The sequence below is a fragment of the Protopterus annectens genome, chromosome 5.part0 (assembly GCF_019279795.1).
Source record: "Protopterus annectens isolate FY-2018-M chromosome 5.part0, PAN1.0, whole genome shotgun sequence".
NCBI lineage: Eukaryota > Metazoa > Chordata > Ceratodontiformes > Protopteridae > Protopterus > Protopterus annectens.
This window is the reverse complement of record NC_056735.1, coordinates 1,122,576,641-1,122,595,630: the sequence shown is the minus strand read 5'-3', so window position 1 is coordinate 1,122,595,630 and position 18,990 is coordinate 1,122,576,641. Positions and strand designations below refer to the sequence as shown.

The window sequence follows — 18,990 nt, the reverse complement described above, 5'->3', positions numbered from 1 at the left end:
CTAGATATGGAAGTCAGTTTCTAGCCTGTAGTCCAAATGTATTCTTGGCCTTTTCCCATTCTATTACCTTTCCCTCTCCAATGATTTGCCACCAATACCTTGGGTTCCTTGTCATTTTTCTCTAGTGAATTCCAGCCCATTCTTGCCTATTCTCCATACCCCTAAATGCAATCATCCCTATCAACCAAGTTATGTTGTTAATACAAGACTGCAGTCCCTGGCTGGGTCTCTATTTCAGAAAGCTATACATGAGTTTGGGAGTTTGACTTTCAAAAAACAATTTCCAATGAAGGGTGCTCTTCAGCTAGCCCGGATATATGCAAGCAGATTTAAACCTTTTAGATTTTTTTTTTAATGGCTGTCAGAGTTTGTACAGGCTTTTTTTTTTTACACCCCCAATGTCTATCCAGACTTTATCCACAAGTCTGTTGTGTATGATGGAACTGTTGCACAACAGTTACAGGAGACTGGCAACATCTTTTTGGGACTGCTCTGAACTCTTGGTTTAAAAGCCAAATTCAAGTGGTTGTGGACCAAATATTGGATTACCACTTGCCAGTGACTACCAAACTTTTTCTAATGGACAAGAGCATGGGAACAATGGTTATGCCCCATTAAGGACTACCTTGAACACAATATTACTGCTTGCAAAAAAAATGTACTACAAACAGATGGAAGCAGATGACCTCACCAGCTATTGGGGACTTAAGACACTCACCAGGGAGTTATTGAACCTAGAATATTCTGCTACTAAACAATGGTATGGGACTGTCATTAACGCATATGCCAGAGTTAGTATAACTGCAAAATGTCAGTTGTTAAGACTGTTGGCTACATTCTTATGGATGGGATTGAAGGAGAAGTATTTTCAGTTACTTTTCTTTTTCCATATTGTAAAATTACTGTTCCTAGGTTCATAGGTAGGTACTAGGCTATCGGCCCAAGGGCCTACGTAAGCCTAGCCAACCAGGTTCCCTGGCTTATGCCACCCAAGAAAGTTATTTTCCTGTGCCAATGTCGAGCAGAGACACAGAAGTGATCCCTGGGGTGTATTTCCTATTTCCCATCCACTCATCAAGATTTTTCTTGAAGAGTGCTAATGAAGAACTTTGCTTGACAAAGATGGGTAGCCTGTTCCAGAGTATGGGAAGTCTCTGGGACAGGAATCTACCCCTCCAGCATGCCCTGTTTATTGTAGTGACAAGGCTTAGGTCCCTAGAGCGTCTAGCTCAGAGGGATTGGGATTTATTTAGGTGTAGTATGTCCAACAGCTCTGGGTTTGACATAGCTTTATGTGTTAAGGCAGAGATCACCTCGGAGTATGAGATATGCTATGGAGTTAAAGCTGGAGCTTTTTTGAGACAGTCAGTGTAGGGCATTTGTTTGAGGTCAGTAATCCTCTTTGTGAGGTACTTCTGTGGCCTTTCCAGCTGCTGCAGATGTCTTGTGAGGTACATTCCAAAAGGGGAGCTGTACTCTATAATGGGTCTAATGAGTGTTGAGTAGAGGGGAACAATGACCTCTTTTTTCCTGGATGAGAACCCTTTTATGATGAGGTGTGCCACGTAGAAGGACTTCCTGACTACTGTGGCAATGTGACTATCAAAGGAGAGACTACTGTCCACCTGGGTCCCAAGGTCTCTTATCACACATTTGGTGTCAAGTAGATTGCTGCCTATGTGGTAGTTGATGGGGTACAGAGTTTTTACCAAAGGGGATGACACTGCACTTTCTGACACTGAGCTTGAGGCCATGGGTCTGACACCAGGCATCTGTCTCAGCGAGGCCCTTCTGTAGGATGTCCACATCATTTGGGGACTTGACTATGGCTCCTAGTTTGCAGTCATCTGCGAACTTTGTTAGCCAGAGGCCTCCTGTGTTAGCCTGTACTTCAGAGAAGTAGATACCAAACAGGAGAGGTCCCAGGACTGAACCCTGTGGTATTCCACTTGTCACTGGTTTGAGGTCAGATTTGAAGTCTGCAACTTTTACAGTGTAGGTTCTGTCAGTGAGCCAGTTGGCAACCCATCTTGTGACGTAGGGATTTATACCTAGTTTAGTGAGTTTAGCTAAAATTCCGGAATGGGGGATGGTGTTGAAAGCCTTGACGAGGTCAAGATAGGCTGTGTGAACCACCTTACCGTCATCTACGGCTTTGGTGACTGCCTCAAAGAAGTTGATCAGGTTCAGGAGGCATGATCTGCCTTTCACAAACCCAAACTGGGTGGGATCTAGAGTTTTGAGGTTACCAATGTCTTTGTTTACGAGTTCCATGATGATACGTTCCATGGCCTTGCAGACCAGGCTCGTCAGGCTAATAGGGCGACAGTTCCAGGGATCAGTGGTGGCCCCCCCTTTGTGGAGTGAGACAACTGTTGCTGTGCACCATTCTGTGGGCACAAAGCCTGATGCGAGGCTATTATTGAACATGGTGCTTAAGTGGGGAGCCAGTTCATTCTGAAGTTCATGTAAAATGCAGCCTGGGATGTTGTCCGGTCCCATGGATGCTGTGTTTTTGGCTTTAGAGAGTGCAGCTTTTACCTGTGTAGTTGTGATTACAGGGACTCTGCATTCTTCCTGTACAGATATGGGCCCTTTAGGGGGTGGGGGTAAAGTTAGCACTGAACCTATCTGTTAGGATGTTGGCAATATCAGTTGGTTCTGTAATTTTTGTGCCGTTGTGCTGCAACTCAGAGCAGATCTGGGTGTTGCCATCAAGATTCTTGACATAGCTATAGAATGCTTTGTGGTTGTCCTTAGAATTAGTGGCAATTTTATTTTTGTAGCTAGCTTTGGAGGATCTTATAAGGTATCGCAGCTTCTTAATGAGGTTGACCAGGGAAAAAAGAGGAGTGGGAATCCTGGGGCATGGTGGGGAATCTGTAGCAAGCTACAATTTGGATTGCAGTTTTGCCCAGAGTTAGTTGCACTTGGATAACCTCGGATGCATTATGCTGAGCAACTAGCCTGGAGGTGTGGATATCCTTGATGAATATGGACACACCTCTGCCTTTGGTGTTTCGGTCCAGGTTACATGGCCGAAAAGTGTGGTATGAGTTACAGCCTGGTAGTGCAGGGGTGCTCTCTGGAGCCTTGAACCAGGTCTCAGTCACTGCACAGATATCGATGTTCTCCATTTTAAGGAGTGCCTCGAGTGAGTGCATTTTGAGATTTAGACTTCTAGTATTGAGTAGCATTACCCTCAGTTTTTGCTTGCCTGTTCCTGTTACGGTGGTGAATTTGTCATTTGAACCTTGCCTAAAAAAGGCACTATAGGGGCGGCAAGAGCCTTAGCCCCTACCTGGAATCCCAAGTAGACAGATACTGGATCCCCTTAGAATGACACCAGAAGCTTATCCAGTTGTTGAAGTCAATCATTTAGTCCTTGTACTGTGGTATCATTCTGGGCGATGGCAGAATGCTACTCAGGGATAGGGTCATACCTGCCTGGGCTACAAGATTGGAGAGCTCTTCCATGTCTCTTTTCAGTTAGTCCAGGGAGGTACATCTCCGGTCATTCACACCAACATGGACAATGACAGAGTCATATTTGTACTTGTTGTGGAGTGACCCGAGTGCGTGGGTTATGTGGCAGATCCTGGCACCCGACATGCATCTGACTGTGTTTCCTGAATTGTATCTTTGCTCTGAGTGTTAACACTGTTATTAATGCTACCACATTGATTTTAAAGATGTCGGCAATAAACTGTTTACAAAAATGTACATGACTTCCTTACTTTCTTGCCCTGATAGTTTATTCCCAAAATGTCTTTTAGGGTCTATAATCTTCAAAATTCTTTACCTAGAATTCTGAGAATGAAAATAACAGGATGACAATTCATTTTATTTTCAGCTGGGGGCAATGTCTGACAAGTATTTTTGCAAAAAATGGCTTAATGACAAAGCCACTTTTTATTCTTAAAGAGGATCACATAAAACTGACAGCATATCAAGGCCTGTATTTCTGAAACTCCTGCTATTAAAAGAGTTGTTTTCCAAAACATGAATTTTAAGAAAACTAAAAAGGCTTGAACTTCTTTAATTTCACACGTAGAGCTTTGATTATGCATTCCTGGAAACTCACCAACACTGTCACTGTTACAAGCTTTGTACTTGTACTACACCTCTAGCCCTTTTGTGTGCTCTTGTGCTAAACAACTTGCAAGGTGTTTACTTTATCAACCACTGATGCAAAATCTTGGTTGTCAAATTAATGTAATCCCTCCCTTACCCACTTTTACATTCAATCCTCTAGATTTTTTACACATTTTAGTATTTTGGATCTCTGTCTACATTTAACTCTTGATCTCTTTTTGTTCTTGTACTCTTGTTCCGACTCTTGCTTACTGTAACTACTCCTTCTTCAATGAAATGTCCATTTTTTGACTTTCCTACTTTGACAACTGCTACTTGTCACACACACCTAGACTCCAAATCTATGGTAAATTTGTAATCAATATACTTCAAATAAATACTGTTTGCATTCTCAAAGTGCCTGCTATAACTCTTTGTAAGTTTTTCACTCCCTAAATATTTTTTGGAGCTTTTATCCCTGGGCATATGTTGAAAACGACTCCTGCATGAGAAAGTAGGACCTTAAAGGTAACCAAGTGCAAATAAGTAAGACCCATGAATGTGTTGCATGCAACTTCATTTAATAGTACTTGATTAGCACTGGAAATATTTTTTACAGAAATAGTCACTTTTCCTAAAATCTTTATTTAGCTGACCTGTACCAATATGATGAAGAATTTGCTGCACTCTGTAGCAATGAGTGAAAAAACGCCAGCACGCGTAAGTTATTCATATGCTGTGGAAAAATAAGTAAATTAAAAATATACTGGACCTAATTCAGCGGGACTAAATTCTTATGCCAGCCACTATTAGTGTAGTGAGTGATTTCGTCTAGAGTTCCCTCGAGAAAATTCTTGGCATCAACATGCTAATAGCGGATTGTCTGATAATGCATCTGTGAAGATCAGGGTGTAGCCCTCTAATTTTTATCTGAGCATTTCAGTTCTGGAATTTCTGGTTTAAATACACATTCTGACACTGCGGTAGTGCTTCTTTAAGCTGCTGAATGGCAAAAGTAGGTTGGCCAACACAAACTCAAAAGAGGAATCCAGACAGCTTCTCAACATTGTGGTTTGGAGGGTTTGATGTTGGGGTAAAACTAATGGTGGAAATGAAGCTTTGAAAAAAATAGGATGTAGTACTGATAGCAAGCAAGTTAGTAATGCATATTTTTTTTTTCTTTTAAAGGGAAAAATGCTGATAATGTTTTCAGTTTATGGCACTATATAAAATAGCTTGTAAGATGAAACAGTTTACATGTTGAAAGATTAGCAATTACTTACGACTGTGGCAAACTTGTAAATAACACTATACTTACCTGTGTCAGTTACTTTGTCTAAATCCTCTACCTGCACAGGCCAGTGTGTAACATTTGTGTGTATTCAACATGGGAAAGGAATTACCCATCCCTATCAACTGTCATTTATAAATCATTTGTCACAGTCCTGATCTCAATCATTCTAGTCCTTTACTGTGCAGCTGTTACTTGTACTGCACACTGTGCGAGACGGGTTGTAATCACAGTAATACATAAGCAGTATGTAACATGTCACACTGCACATTCAAGGGTTACTTATAAGTAAATATATGCAATAACAATGCCTTTAAATAAACTGAAAAAGATAAAATCAGATCATGAAAAGTAAATATTAGAACTGGGATCCAGATGTAGCTGCTTGACAAAGAAGCATGTCCTGCAATGCAAATATTACTATTGTGCTCCCTATTAGAAACTCATTAGGTCATTAAAATATTTTGTAGAAGCCTACTCCTATGCCTCTATCTTGGGGGGGGGGTACAGCCCCCATACCCCTGATACCTACATATACTAACTCCAACATCTCTCTACCTCACAGAAAGAGGAATACAAGCTCAGGTAGAATACTGACTGATGACGATACCTATCTGCAAACATACACACAATGATTCACTGCTAGTAATAATTACTCTATAATGAACAGCTTGACTTATGTCGTAAAGGAAACAGTAAAAGGGTCACACATAACTTGTAGTCAGTAAAAAAAAAAAACTAAAAGAAAAATCTAGCAATGCTAGAGTTTTAAACTCCACGAACAACCACAAACTATTAAACAATAAATCCAGTAGCACAATGACAAGTACCAGACCACCGTTGAATTGAAATCCAAAGCTTTTATTATAAATTGGTCTATGCTAGTGCTAGAGTTTTAACTGTGTGATACCTTAAACCTCCTGTAATAGAGGCCCATGGGATATATGCAAATAACCCCTTAAGGACATCAAGTGTTTCAGCTATATGGCTTCTGAATGTCCATGATTTTTTACTTTTTTTTTTATTTTTTAAAATCTTTATGGATACATTCAGCCAATAAAACCAAACCCCACTAGCTGTGGATATGCATGTTTCAGCCTTCTTAAGGTGTCACACAATGAAAACTCTATAGTTTTTTTATTGTAGTTTTTTTTTTTTTTTTTTTTTTTTATAACTGGTTTGTCTGTGTGCCCTTTTACTCTTTGGCTTGGATGTTAGTTAGAATATTTTGCAGACACCTTAATAGTTATGGACATCAGCTGGGTGTAAAGACCATGTATTTCTTAAAGTACAGCCAAACAGTCCTCTTATGCTGTCCTGAAGAAGTCATAAGAAGGCTGAAGCATGCATGTCCACAGCTAGTGGGGTTTGACTTTATAGGCCTGCATGTCTTCACAAGGAGTTAAAAAGAAAAAGTAAAAAGTCATGGACATTCAGAAGCCATACAGCTGAAACACAATGTCATTAAGGGGTTATTTGCATATATTGCACAGGCATCACAGGAGGTTTAAGGTATCACACAGTGAAACTCTAGCTTTGTTAGGTTTTTCTTGTAACTTTTACTATGTCTTAAAGGACACACAAGGTCTTTTTGTGCACAACTCTGTCTCTACTGAGTATTTCTGTTTTTGTTTTCTATTAGATTGTTTGATATCCAAGTTAATGAGTTGATCTCAATGAATAATTTTCAACTACAACCCTGGCCACACAAGAAAGGCAAAGAATAATAATAACAACAATAATAAAACAATACTGGCAAGGGCCCTACTCCTAATGGCACTGAAAGATGGTTTTGGGGGAAAAAGCCCCATCAAGTTGATAAAGTACTTGTTGTTGTGTCTTTCGGCTTATCCCGGTTAGGGGTCGCCACAGCAGAACTCCGGTCCGCTAATGTTTGGTAGTGGATTTTTACGTGCCGAGTTACCAGCCCTGACGCACAACCTTCAACGAAGGCACGCCCATTCACGCGTGCCTCCACACAGAAGACGCTCTAGCTGAGAATCGAACGGGACAACGTCTTGCTGTGAGGCGACAACGCTACCGCAGCACCACTACTGCGGGTGAGATAAAGTACTTGTAATACCTCAAAATGTCCTGTTTTGTGTTTGGAAGTTTCCACTGGGCCTCTTTTGGAAATTGGATATGCCTAGACTTTTAACAAAAGGAAGTAATAATAATAACTGCGTATAGGCCCACAGATTTTTTTCTGTCACTGTAGGGAGACTCACTGTCAGTGAGATCTTTCACACATTGCAATTACTGTTTGTACCCTGGTCACAGTGTCCTTCTGCTTGCTGCTTTTGCAAGCATTTCTTTGTGGGAGGGTTCCTGGGGGTTAGGTTCGCATGAAATCAGTGTTGCTGCCCTTTTGTCTTTTCTAATACTGTAAATGACTGTGGGCCATTTGAAAAGCATGGAACAATTTGCTCCTTGCATGTCTACTAGCCGTCTGCTCTATCCTGCTGTTCAAGTTTGCATTACTGACAATCATCAAAATACATTCTGATGTTAGCTTGAAGACTGGGGGTGGGGCATGCATTTTATATGATACTACGACATAGGCAGTGTGCTTACTGTTTATGCAGTGCTGACTGCTTGCTTCTGTTGCTTTGCCTCCAGTTACAAAGTTCATACCTGGCAGCTGCTTGACAGCATTCATGCTGTCACTGATACCCTCTGTAGTCTGGTTTTCTGTATACAGACCTTCTGCACTCTCCCCTCACCCCTGTAACTTTTACACACTACGTCAGAGATTGATGTACAGTGGATATAAAAGTGTATACACCTCATTAAAATGCCAGGTTTTTGTGATATAAAAAAAATTAGATCAGAAAAAATAATTTCAAAACGTTTCCCACCTTTAATGTGACTTATAACCTGTACAATTCAATTGAAAAACAAACAAATCTGTTAGGGGAAAAAATATAAAAAAATAAATGTACAACAAGCTGTTTGCATAAGTGTGCATACCCTTAAAATAATACTATGATGAAGCAACTTTTGATTTAATTACAGAATTCAGTCTTCTTGGATACATACCTGCCATCAATTAAAGAGATTCTGATTAACCCCAAATAAAGCTTAGCTGTTCTAGTAGGATTTTCCTGACATTTACTCAGTCCCCTGCTACAGCAAAAGCCATGGTTCGCAAAGTGCTTACAAAGCATCAAAGGAATCTCATTGTTGAAAGGTATCAATTAGGAGAAGGTTGCAAGATAATTTCCACATCACTAGATATACCATGGAACACAGTGAAGACAGTCATAAAAAAGTGGAGAAAATATGGGACAACAGTGACGTTGCAAAGAACTGGACATCCCTCCAAAATTGATGAAAAGACCAGACGAAAACTGGTCAGGGAGGCTGCCAAGAGACCTACAGCAACACTGAAAGAGCTACAGGAATTTCTGGCAAGTACTGGTTGTGTACTACATGTGACAACAATCTCCCATATTCTCCATATGTCTGGACTATGTGGTAGAGTTGCAAGATGGAAGCCTTTTCTTACACAGAAAAACATCCAGGCCCGACTAAAATCTGCAAAACAATACATCAAGTCTCCCAAAAGCATGTGGGAAAATGTGTTCTGGTCTGATGAGACCAATGCTGGACTTTTTGGCCACAATTCCAAAAGGTATGTTTGGCACAAAAACAACACTTCCCATCACCAAAAGAACACCATCCCCACGGTGAGGCATGGTAATGGCAGTATCATGCTTTGGGGTTGCTTTTCTTCAGCTGGAACTGGGGCTTTAGTCAAAGTGGAGGAAGTTATGAACATTTCCAGATACCAGTCACTTTTGACCCAAAACCTTCAGGCGTCTGCTAGAAAGCTGAAGATGAAGAGGAATTTCACCTTTCAGCATGACAATAACCCCAAGCATGCATCCAAATCAAATAAAGATTGGCTTCACCAGAAGAAAATTAAAGTCTTGGAATGGCCCAGCCAGGGCCAAGACCTAAATCCAATAGAAAATCTGTGGGGTGACCTGAAGAGGGCTGTGCACGAGAGATGCCCTCACAATCTGACAGATTTGGAGCACTTTTACAAGGAAGAGTAGGCAAATATTGCCAAATCAACATGTGCCATGCTGATAGACTCCTACCCAAGAAGACTGAATTGTTCTTCTTTCGACTTTTCCCGGATAGGGGTCGCCACAGCGGAACTCCGGTCTGCTAATGATTGTCAGTGATTTTTTTACGGGTGCCGAGGTGCCAGCTCGATGCCCAACCTTCAACGAAGTCACGCCCATTCTACACACGTCTTTCTAATGCCACTCGATCGCGGGGAGGACATGCAGACTTCACACAGAAGGCGCTCCCGCCGAGAATCGAATGGGAAAACCTCTTGCTGTGAGGAAACAATGCTACCGCTGCACCACTGCGAATACTGTAATTAAATCAAAAGGTGCTTCAACAAAGTATTAGTTTAAGGGTGTGCACACTTATGCAACCAGCTTTGTTTGTTTTTCAATTGAATTGTACAGGTTATAGGTCACACTATAGGTGGGAAAAAGTTTTGAAATTATTTATTGTGGTCTCATTTTTTTATAACACAAAAACCTGGCATTTTAACAGGAGTGTGTACACTTTTTATAAACGCTGTATACCGGAGTGGAAGGAATATGTTTTGAGATTCAGAAGCCTCTAATAATTAGATACATAACACTGATTTGCCCTTGCAGTTCTGTTATTCCAATTACTGCAATTATACACATCAGAATTTCAATAGGTATCCAAGGAGATGATTCCATGGCTTTTCACTCATTGTTGGTGTTTGATAGGTTTGTCCTTTGGCTGAATCGTGAAACTAAGTCTGCATGAGCTGGTGGTAAAGCAGGTGCCAGGTAGGTGTCAAAGATCACACAGAACCTATCAAAAAGAGTATGGGAATTTCCCCAATGCCCAGGCCAAATCTCCCTAAGTAATATAAATACTACCTCGGGTCTAAAGAGAGGCCACTACCTTAGTGGGACTAACCTGGCCGATAAATGGTAGATAAAAATAAAAAAATACTCTCTCTCTTTACCAAAAGACTGTGTGATCTTTTAGTGCCTTGAGGGGAGATGAATGTGAGTGAAGTATACCTTGCATCTTGAGACAATTTATTACTTTATACTTATGCTTTTATGTAGTTTTATTCCTGTTACTGGCTGGTACTAATACCATAATAATCTTTGTTTGTTTTACTATTTACTGCTTTTTGCTATTTATGTTGCTGTGTTTAAGTTTTTTTCTCACAGTGCTTAGTGTATAAAACTTAAATATGAACTTGAATGCACTGTTCACACTCAGTGGCTGCCTATTAATACACGTTGCCAGTGGATTTCTCCTTTTATGCTCCACTTCCAGACTATTGGGAAGGGGTACAAAATCCAGTCAGCATTATTGCCCACTGTTGTTTGTAGATGATGTAAAAGACTGTGCACCTCTGGGTAAGCAGTTTAGCATTTGAACCCATGTGTATCCATCTGCTAAAGGACTACTGTGTCATGCTGTTCATGTCTGCATAGATTCTCGGTGAAATACATTTTGATGACATAATGAAAGTAGTTACTGTGTCTTCCCCCTGCTTCCCTCCGTTTGCAAGGTTCATATGTGCTGACTGTCTAGAATTTCTCATGCGGTCAATGCTCTGATTGCTTTTATGTTGAAGTATTTAAATGCTTGTGAGTGAAGCACTGTACAATTAAAACACCAACATAATATTAAAAAATGGCAAGTGTATGAAAGCTAATGATACCACAGGAAATTTACATATAAAAAGTAAAAAAAAAAAAAAATCACACAACTGAATAATTAAAAAACTGAAGAAATCTAAAAATGAATGACGTCGGGGACCTCCTAAAAGGATACTCAAGAGTTACTTGCCTAGACTATAGAAGGTGGCTGGTTCCACAAAAGCAAGGCAAGACGTGCAAAAGACAGCCTGCTATAAACTACACTATAGAACCACCAGCAACCCACTCACCTGAGGCTCTGAAGTCCCAATCCAGGACAAAAAGATCTACTTGAGGTGTTTCCCACACCAGGATCAACTCCTGGAAAACCTCTTGAGTTTCCATTTGTGAGGGTTCATAGGTTCAAGTGTGTGTACTAGGCTAATGGCCCTGAAGCCTTTAGAAGTCTAGCCCAAAAAACTGTCCTGGTGCCGTGCCACCCAATGTTATAGTCACAGTGCCTCTATCTAGTAGGGCAACTGGAGTGATCCCTGATGTGAACTTTCTGTTACCCATCCACTCGTTGAGATTTCTCTTGAAAAGGGCCATGGAGGGGTTCTGCTTGACATGAATGGGAAGCTTATTCCAGAGAATGGGCAGTGTCTGGGTGATAAACCTGTCCCTCCAGCATGTTCTGTTGATTGTGGTAATGAGGTTGTGATCTCTAAAGCGTGTGGCATGGGGGGATTGGGATTTCCTTAGGTGTAGCATTTCAAGTAGGGCTGGGTCAGACATGGTTTTGCTAGTCAAGCAGAGATCACCTCTAAGTAGACGATAAGAGACTGAGAACAGCTGAAGTTTCTTAAGTCTGTCCATGTAGGACATGTGTTTAAAGCTTAGGATCCTTTTTGTGAGGTACTTGTGTGGCCTCTCCAGCTGCTGTAGGCGTCTGGTCAAGTACATGCCAAATGGGATGTTATATTCAATGACTGGTCTACTACGGGATGGGTAGAGAGGAATGATGACCTCTTTCTTCCTGGTCTTCCCAGGATCTCCTTAGCTTGTCTGCCACTATGTTTTGCTCTGACATCATATAAGTAGCGTGAAGAGTTAAGGAGTGCTATAGAGCTAACTCTCAAGCTATCACTGCCAGCTGACACACAGGGTACATCAGGGTGCTCACAAATGTTGCAGAGACTTTATGGCATGAATCGCTGCTAACATTTTTTTGATACTGATGTGCTTTGACCTGTCTGAACTATCCCATAGACCTTGCTCCTTTACCCCTTTTGAAACTGCTCCCCTAGGCAAACTGCGAGGAATTGGTCTGTACAGATTGTATTGAGATGGGTGGAGAAAAAGAGAGACCTGGATTGTGAGCAATCTAATCCCGCGACAAATACAGTCCTGACTTGATGAAGCCCAAGAGTGAAATGTGAAACTCCAGGGGATGAGAATGTTGGGTCCATATGTTTTTGAGGTACCACTAAAACGTTCTCATATGCAACCTGTTAAGGGGAATCATGAGAATCACAGAAGCCGTAAGGACTAATATCCTGAGAAATTCTCTGGCATTTGCTGGAGACTGGCGAGAAATGTTCAGGAAAACTTTCACAAATAAATCTACCTTCTCTTGAGGAAGGAAAGCCTTTTCTAAGAGTGTATTAGTTCTGGTTTAAGCACTTGGGCTTCGGGCCAGTTATTTTCCATTAAGAAGGTGTGGTATGCACTCTTGTGGGAGGAGAGGGTAGACTCTGCCCTTCTGAGCTGGGAGTTTCTGGTTAAAGGCTTATTGTGCCTGCTTATTTGAACTGTTTCTTTCTGAAATTGGTACGCCTTGCCTGCTGTAGCATAGACTAAATTCAGACCTGCTGAATCTAGCTTTGTTTGAATAACTTGAGCACTAATGCAGACCATCTTTTTTTTGGAGAAGGTTCCCCTGCACCCTAGTGGCAGGAGTGTGCAGTTAGAACTTGTCTGATCGAAGACTGCAGAACGGGGCTCAGTTTTTAGCTTTTTATTGGTTAATTTGTTTAAATCAGTTTGCTCATTTGCTACTGCTATATAAAAAGAAAAAAAAATACACTTTATGCATTGCCGCTTAGCTAGGGTAAAACTATTCCTGGTACCATCTGTTTCTTTGAGCTCAGCACTTGTTCAGAACTCGTTGCAAGCACTAAATAAGCTACAAATTACTACAGCACTCAATTTTCCTCACTTGTCTAGAGGAAAACAGTTTTTAGTACTTAATAAATAAGCACCTATCCAGGCATGTCTAAGGGTCAGCTGCCGGTGTTTTCTCCTGTCTACCTGATTAATCTGGGCAAATTCCGGCAATGCAGCAATTGCCTCATGTACACAGACAACCCTCTCCTCCTACCACCCAACACTACAACCTGTGAGAGATGCACTTATATAGCCAAACTGGAAGCAAAGCTCTCTTCACCCAAGACTGGACTAGACAGTCAAGAGGAGAAGGTAAACACTTGCACCACACCACACTCATCACATAGTCCCTCAAAACCTACACCACTAAAACACTCACACAGCAACACAAAATACACACCTACATTTGCGGGGGCTCTCAATAAAAATCTGCTCAAGCAACAGAGACCTCCAAAGCAGAAATGCATGCAACCTCCACCCTCAACACAACCCAAATGACACAGCCCACAAACTCAGTGTGCCACTCAACCACAGCCCATAAGGCATAACAATGTACCCAACACTCTAGTTATAGGTGACTCTATAGTCAGGCACACTGATGTTCCACTCACCAGGCTAAACCAGGAGAAAGTCACTGTCAGCTGCCTGTCGGGTGCCAGGATCCGCCACATAACGCACGCACTCAGGTCACTCCACAACAAGTACAAATATGACTCTGTCATTGTCCATGTCGGTGTGAATGACCGAGCTGTACCTCCCTGGACTACATGAAAAGAGACACGGAGGAGCTCTCTGATCTTGTAGCCTGGGCAGGTATGACCCTAGCCCTGAGCAGCATCCTGCCATCACCCAGAATGACATCACAGTACAAGGACAAGATGATTGACTTCAACAACTGGCTAAGCTTCTGGTGTCATTCTAAGGGGATCCAGTATCTGTCTGGCTGGGATGACATGGATTAACACTCCACGATGCTTTGCCAGAGATGGCCTGCACCTGTCGCCCTTGGGATTCCGGATACTGGCTAAGACTCTTGCCACCCCATAGTGCCTTTTTTAGGCAAGGTTCAAATGACAAATTCACCACCGTAACGGGTATAAGCAAGCAAAATCTGAGGGTAATGCTACTCAATGCTAGAAGTCTAAACCTCTAAATACATTCACTTGAGGCACTCATTAAAATGGAGAACATCGACATCTGTGCAGTGACAGAGATGTGGTTCAAGGCTCCAGAGAGCAACCCTGCATTACCAAGTTATAATTCATACCACACCTTTCGGCCACCTAACCTGGACCGAAACAATAAAGGTGGAGGCATGTCCATATTCATTAAGGATATCTACACCACCAGGCTAATTGCTCAGCATAATGCATCCGAGATTATCCAAGTGCAACTAACTCTGGGCAAGACCGCAATCCAAATAGTAACTTGCTACAGATCCCCCATCATGCCCCAGGAGTCCCACTCCTCATTTCTTGATATACTGGAAAATATAAGGGTACAACCCAACACCCTAATAATGGGCAATTTTAACTACCCACCATTAACTGGGAAAACTACTTGTGTACCAACTCTTTTGCTCAACGCTTTCTGGAATTCATAAATTCCAATGCCTTGGATCAACTTATCCACATCCCCACCAAGGGCGTCAATATCCTAGACCTGGTGATTACCAACATGGACGACCGGTGTTCCACACCAGAGGTCAATTCCTCATTGGTCTAATCCGACCACAAGCTAATCAGCCTGGACATCCACATCCCTCCCCCATCCCCCATTAGGGAAACCGCTGTAAAAAAATTCTCCAAAGACAACTTCACGCTTCATAAGACAGAAGTGGCAAACTTCACAACACCCATGAAGACAGACAATAGAGGTAGGACTGCTGAATCCTACACAAATGCACTTTATAATCAATTACACGAGTGCATGGATTGTGCTATCCTCCAAAAAAAGGAAGCCAATCTGGTGGTCCCCTGCCATAAACAAACTCTACAACAAAAGAAAGAAACTGTTGCAAAAAAAGAGTAAAATCCCATGACCGGAAGAACTCCCTGATCAGCCTCAGTAAGAAGCTGAGATCCCCCATAAAATCCTCCAAAGCTAGTTATGAAAACAAAATCGTCACCAAAGCTGTAGACGAGGGTAAGGTGGCTCACACAGTCTACCTAGATCTTGCCAAAGCTGACACCATCCCCCACTCTGGAATTATAGATAAACTCACTAAACTAGGTATAAATCCCTACGTCACAAGATGGGTTGCCAACTGGCTCACTGACAGAACCCACACTGTGAAAGTAGCAGACTCCAAATCCGACTTCAGACCAGTGCCAAGTGGAGTACCACAGGGTTCATTCCTGGGTCCTCTCCTATTTAATATCTAGGAGCCATAACTGAAACTCCTAACGATGTGGACATCCTACAAAAGGGCCTCACTGAGACAGATGCCTGCTGTCAAAGTCATGGCCTCAAGCTCAATGCCAAAAAGTGCATTATCATCCCCTTTGGTAAAAACTCTGTACTCATGAGCTACCACATAGGTGGTAGTCTACTTAATACCGAAAGTGTGACAAGAGACCTTGGGACACAGGTGGACAGCAGTCTCTTCCTTTGATAATCACATTGCCACAGTAGTCAGGAAATCCTTCTACATGGCACACCTCATTACAAAAGGTTTCTCATCCAGGAAAAAAAGAGGTAATTGTTCCCCTCTTCTAGTCACTCATTAGACCCATTATAGAGTACAATACCCCTTTGGGTATGTACCTCACAAGACATCTGCAACAACAACTGGAAAGGCCGCAGAAATACCTCACAAATAGGATTACTGGCCTCAAACAGATGTCCTATGCAAACAGTCTAAAAAAAACTCCAGCTTTACTCCGTCGCATACGCGATCTCTGCCTAACATACAAAGCTATGTCAAACCAAGAGCTGTGGAATATGCACCACTTAAAGAAATCCCAATCCCTCTGAGCTACATGCTCTAGGGACCTAAACCTTGTCACCACAATAAACAGAACATGCTGGAGGGATAGATTCCTGTCCCAGAGACTTCCCATACTCTGGAACAAACTTCCTATCTATATCAAACAAAGCTCCTCATTAGCACTCTTCAAGAAAAATCTTGATGATTTGATGGAAACAGGAAATTCACCCTGGGGATCACCTCTGTGGCTCTGCTTGACAGGTGCACAAGAAAATAATTTTCTTGGGTAGCGAAAGCCAGGGTACCTTTTTGGCTAGGCTTGTATAGGCCCTTGGGCCAATAGGCTAGTACCTACCTATGAACCTATGAAACACGGTGTCTATCAGACAACTTAAAAACAAAATCCTTTGTGATGTAGTGAGGAAGATTTCTGCATATTTATCTGGAATCCCAGATGTTCTAGGACGGAAGATACTTTTGTTAAGAAGTCCTGACAACTGGGAAAGGACTGCAAATATAAGCAACTTGTCTAAATAAGGAATAAATGTGGATACCTTGCAATCTGCAGTAAACCGCTAATAGGGCAAGTAACATTGTAAGCACTCTTGGTGCAGTGGACAGCCCAAAGGGAAATGGTGGGAGTTGATAATGTAACCCAGACACACAAAATCTTAGAAATCTCGAAGTCACTTGCTAATGGAATGTAATAGTAAGCACCTCTGAGGTCTAAAGTTACCTTATTACTCTGATCTGGTATCAGAGCTAAAACTGTTTGAAAGGTCAGCATCTTGAACTTTGGAATCTTCACAAAGCAATTGTGAGAAGAAAGATCCTAAACTGGTCTCCAACAGTGCTACATCTTTGGAACCAGAAACATTCTAGAATAAAAATCTTTTCCTATTTGATCTGCAGGAATATGCTCTAGGACTCCTACATCTAACATGTTTGGGAGCACTAGAGGAAATAATTCTGTTTGATGAGGGAGAGGGCTATCCCCCTGAAAGGAGGTGGGGCTTTTCTATCCATTTTCAACTGTAAACACCCCCCAAATCACTTTCAAAACCCATTTGTCTAAAACAATCTGTTGCCAAAAGGGTGCATTTAGAGTCAATATCTGTGAAAGCAGAGATGCTGGGGCAGACATCGGTAGGGAGGTTACCTGATTTCTGGGATAGTTATTCTGAGAAGGGCACCAGACCCAGCAATGATGCTCAGATTGTCCCATGCAGCTGCAAACAGACCTCATTACTTAATATCTGACGAACCATGCGATAATCAAAATATTTTCCTTACAGGTCATCTGAAATTAATGCACACCTGCTGTTATTTAAATATGTTTTAATGTTCATTTTCTTTGCAAATGCTACAGATTTTGAACTTTCCTATAAATATATATGTGCACAACATCTGCCAAAATTCATCGTGAGAAATTTTATTTTTTGGCATCTTGGAACAGGTTGATATTGATCCTAGGGTTGGTGACTTTGAGAATTTACTACAATATAAAGAACTGTTGTGACAGTTCAGATTAAATGCTTTCACCTACCCAGGCTTAAATGACTATGTATCTAATAAATATTTCCTAAAATGCAGAGCTAAGTTACAACACTTACTTTTCTGCCTTTATATGGTTTCCACAAATACTCTGTCAATCTTTATTTACCTATGTATTTATTTATTGTTTTTAATAGGATTTTATAACAAACAGAATATATATTTTTGAATTGTATACTTACTTATGGAAGTTTTACACAGACATTTTTATTCATCTATCAATTTCATTGTGGTAAAAACACTAGATTATACTGAACACCTAAGTATATGTACCAAAAATGTACACAGTCTTTTTTAAAACAATTTACATAAACTGACTTTTAATTTACTGAGAGTATATAAACTGGTTTCTGACTGTGTTTCCTTATTCTGATTAAGTCCTGAGAATAGGATGAAAATGCTTAATCTTGAAAGAAATTACTAGATTTGATCTTGGCTGGCTCCCTCCGTGTGTGGGTATTTGTGCACCTTGCACCAGCTCACTGGTTTCTTCCTATTATCTGTGCTTCGTTGGTGGCCTTGTTTTTTTTTTTTGGTGGGGAGGATCTTTGCTGATAAACTAAACATACTAAACTGCAGTGATTAATGTCATCGCCAGGTCTACAGACATGACAATCACAAATTTTCTACCTGTCTGCACATAAAAATCAAGTCTGGATGGATATTTCACTAAGACAAATGCGGTCATTAGCAGACAGCAAAAACAGCATTACCTAGAGCAGATGCATAAAGAGCCCATAATGAAGTTCTAACCCTGGTACAGAAAAAAATGTGCATGCTGGCAGTGCCAATAAGTTTAGCAGCATCCTGGACTGTATAACTGACAAAGTCAAAGAATGACAGCAGCATCCTGGACCGTATATATGGCAAAGTCAAGCAATGACTATGGTTTGATTCTCTTCTGGGGTGCCTTCTGTGTGGAGTCTGCATGTCTTCCCTGAATTCGTGTGAGTTTCCTCCGGGTGCTCCGGTTTCTTCCCACATTCCAACACATGCAGTAGGTGGACTGGACACTCTAAAATTGGCCACTGTTGAAGTGACACCCCGCCCCCATGTCCAAAAATTGGAAAAGGGGTTATGAATGGCTGGATGGGTACAGCTACATATTTAAGTAGTTTTGGCAAATAATCACGACTGTAGCATCAAAGCACAAACAGGCTTATCTTTGTGCTTTGATGCTACATATTGAAGTAGTCTTGGCAAATAATCACGACTGTAGCATCAAAGCACAAACAGGCTTATCTTTGTGCTTTGATGCTACATATTTAAGTAGTCTTGGCAAATAATCATGACTGTAGCATCAAAGCACAAAGATG

The 18,990-nt window shown here is 41.4% G+C and overlaps 1 protein-coding gene across 1 annotated transcript in view; it reads right to left on the bottom strand.

Annotated features, from left to right (window-relative positions):
- ZHX2 (zinc fingers and homeoboxes 2) overlaps positions 1-18,990 on the bottom strand; it is a 331,049-nt gene that overhangs the window by 147,419 nt on the left and 164,640 nt on the right. The gene's annotated exons all lie outside the window — the stretch shown is intronic.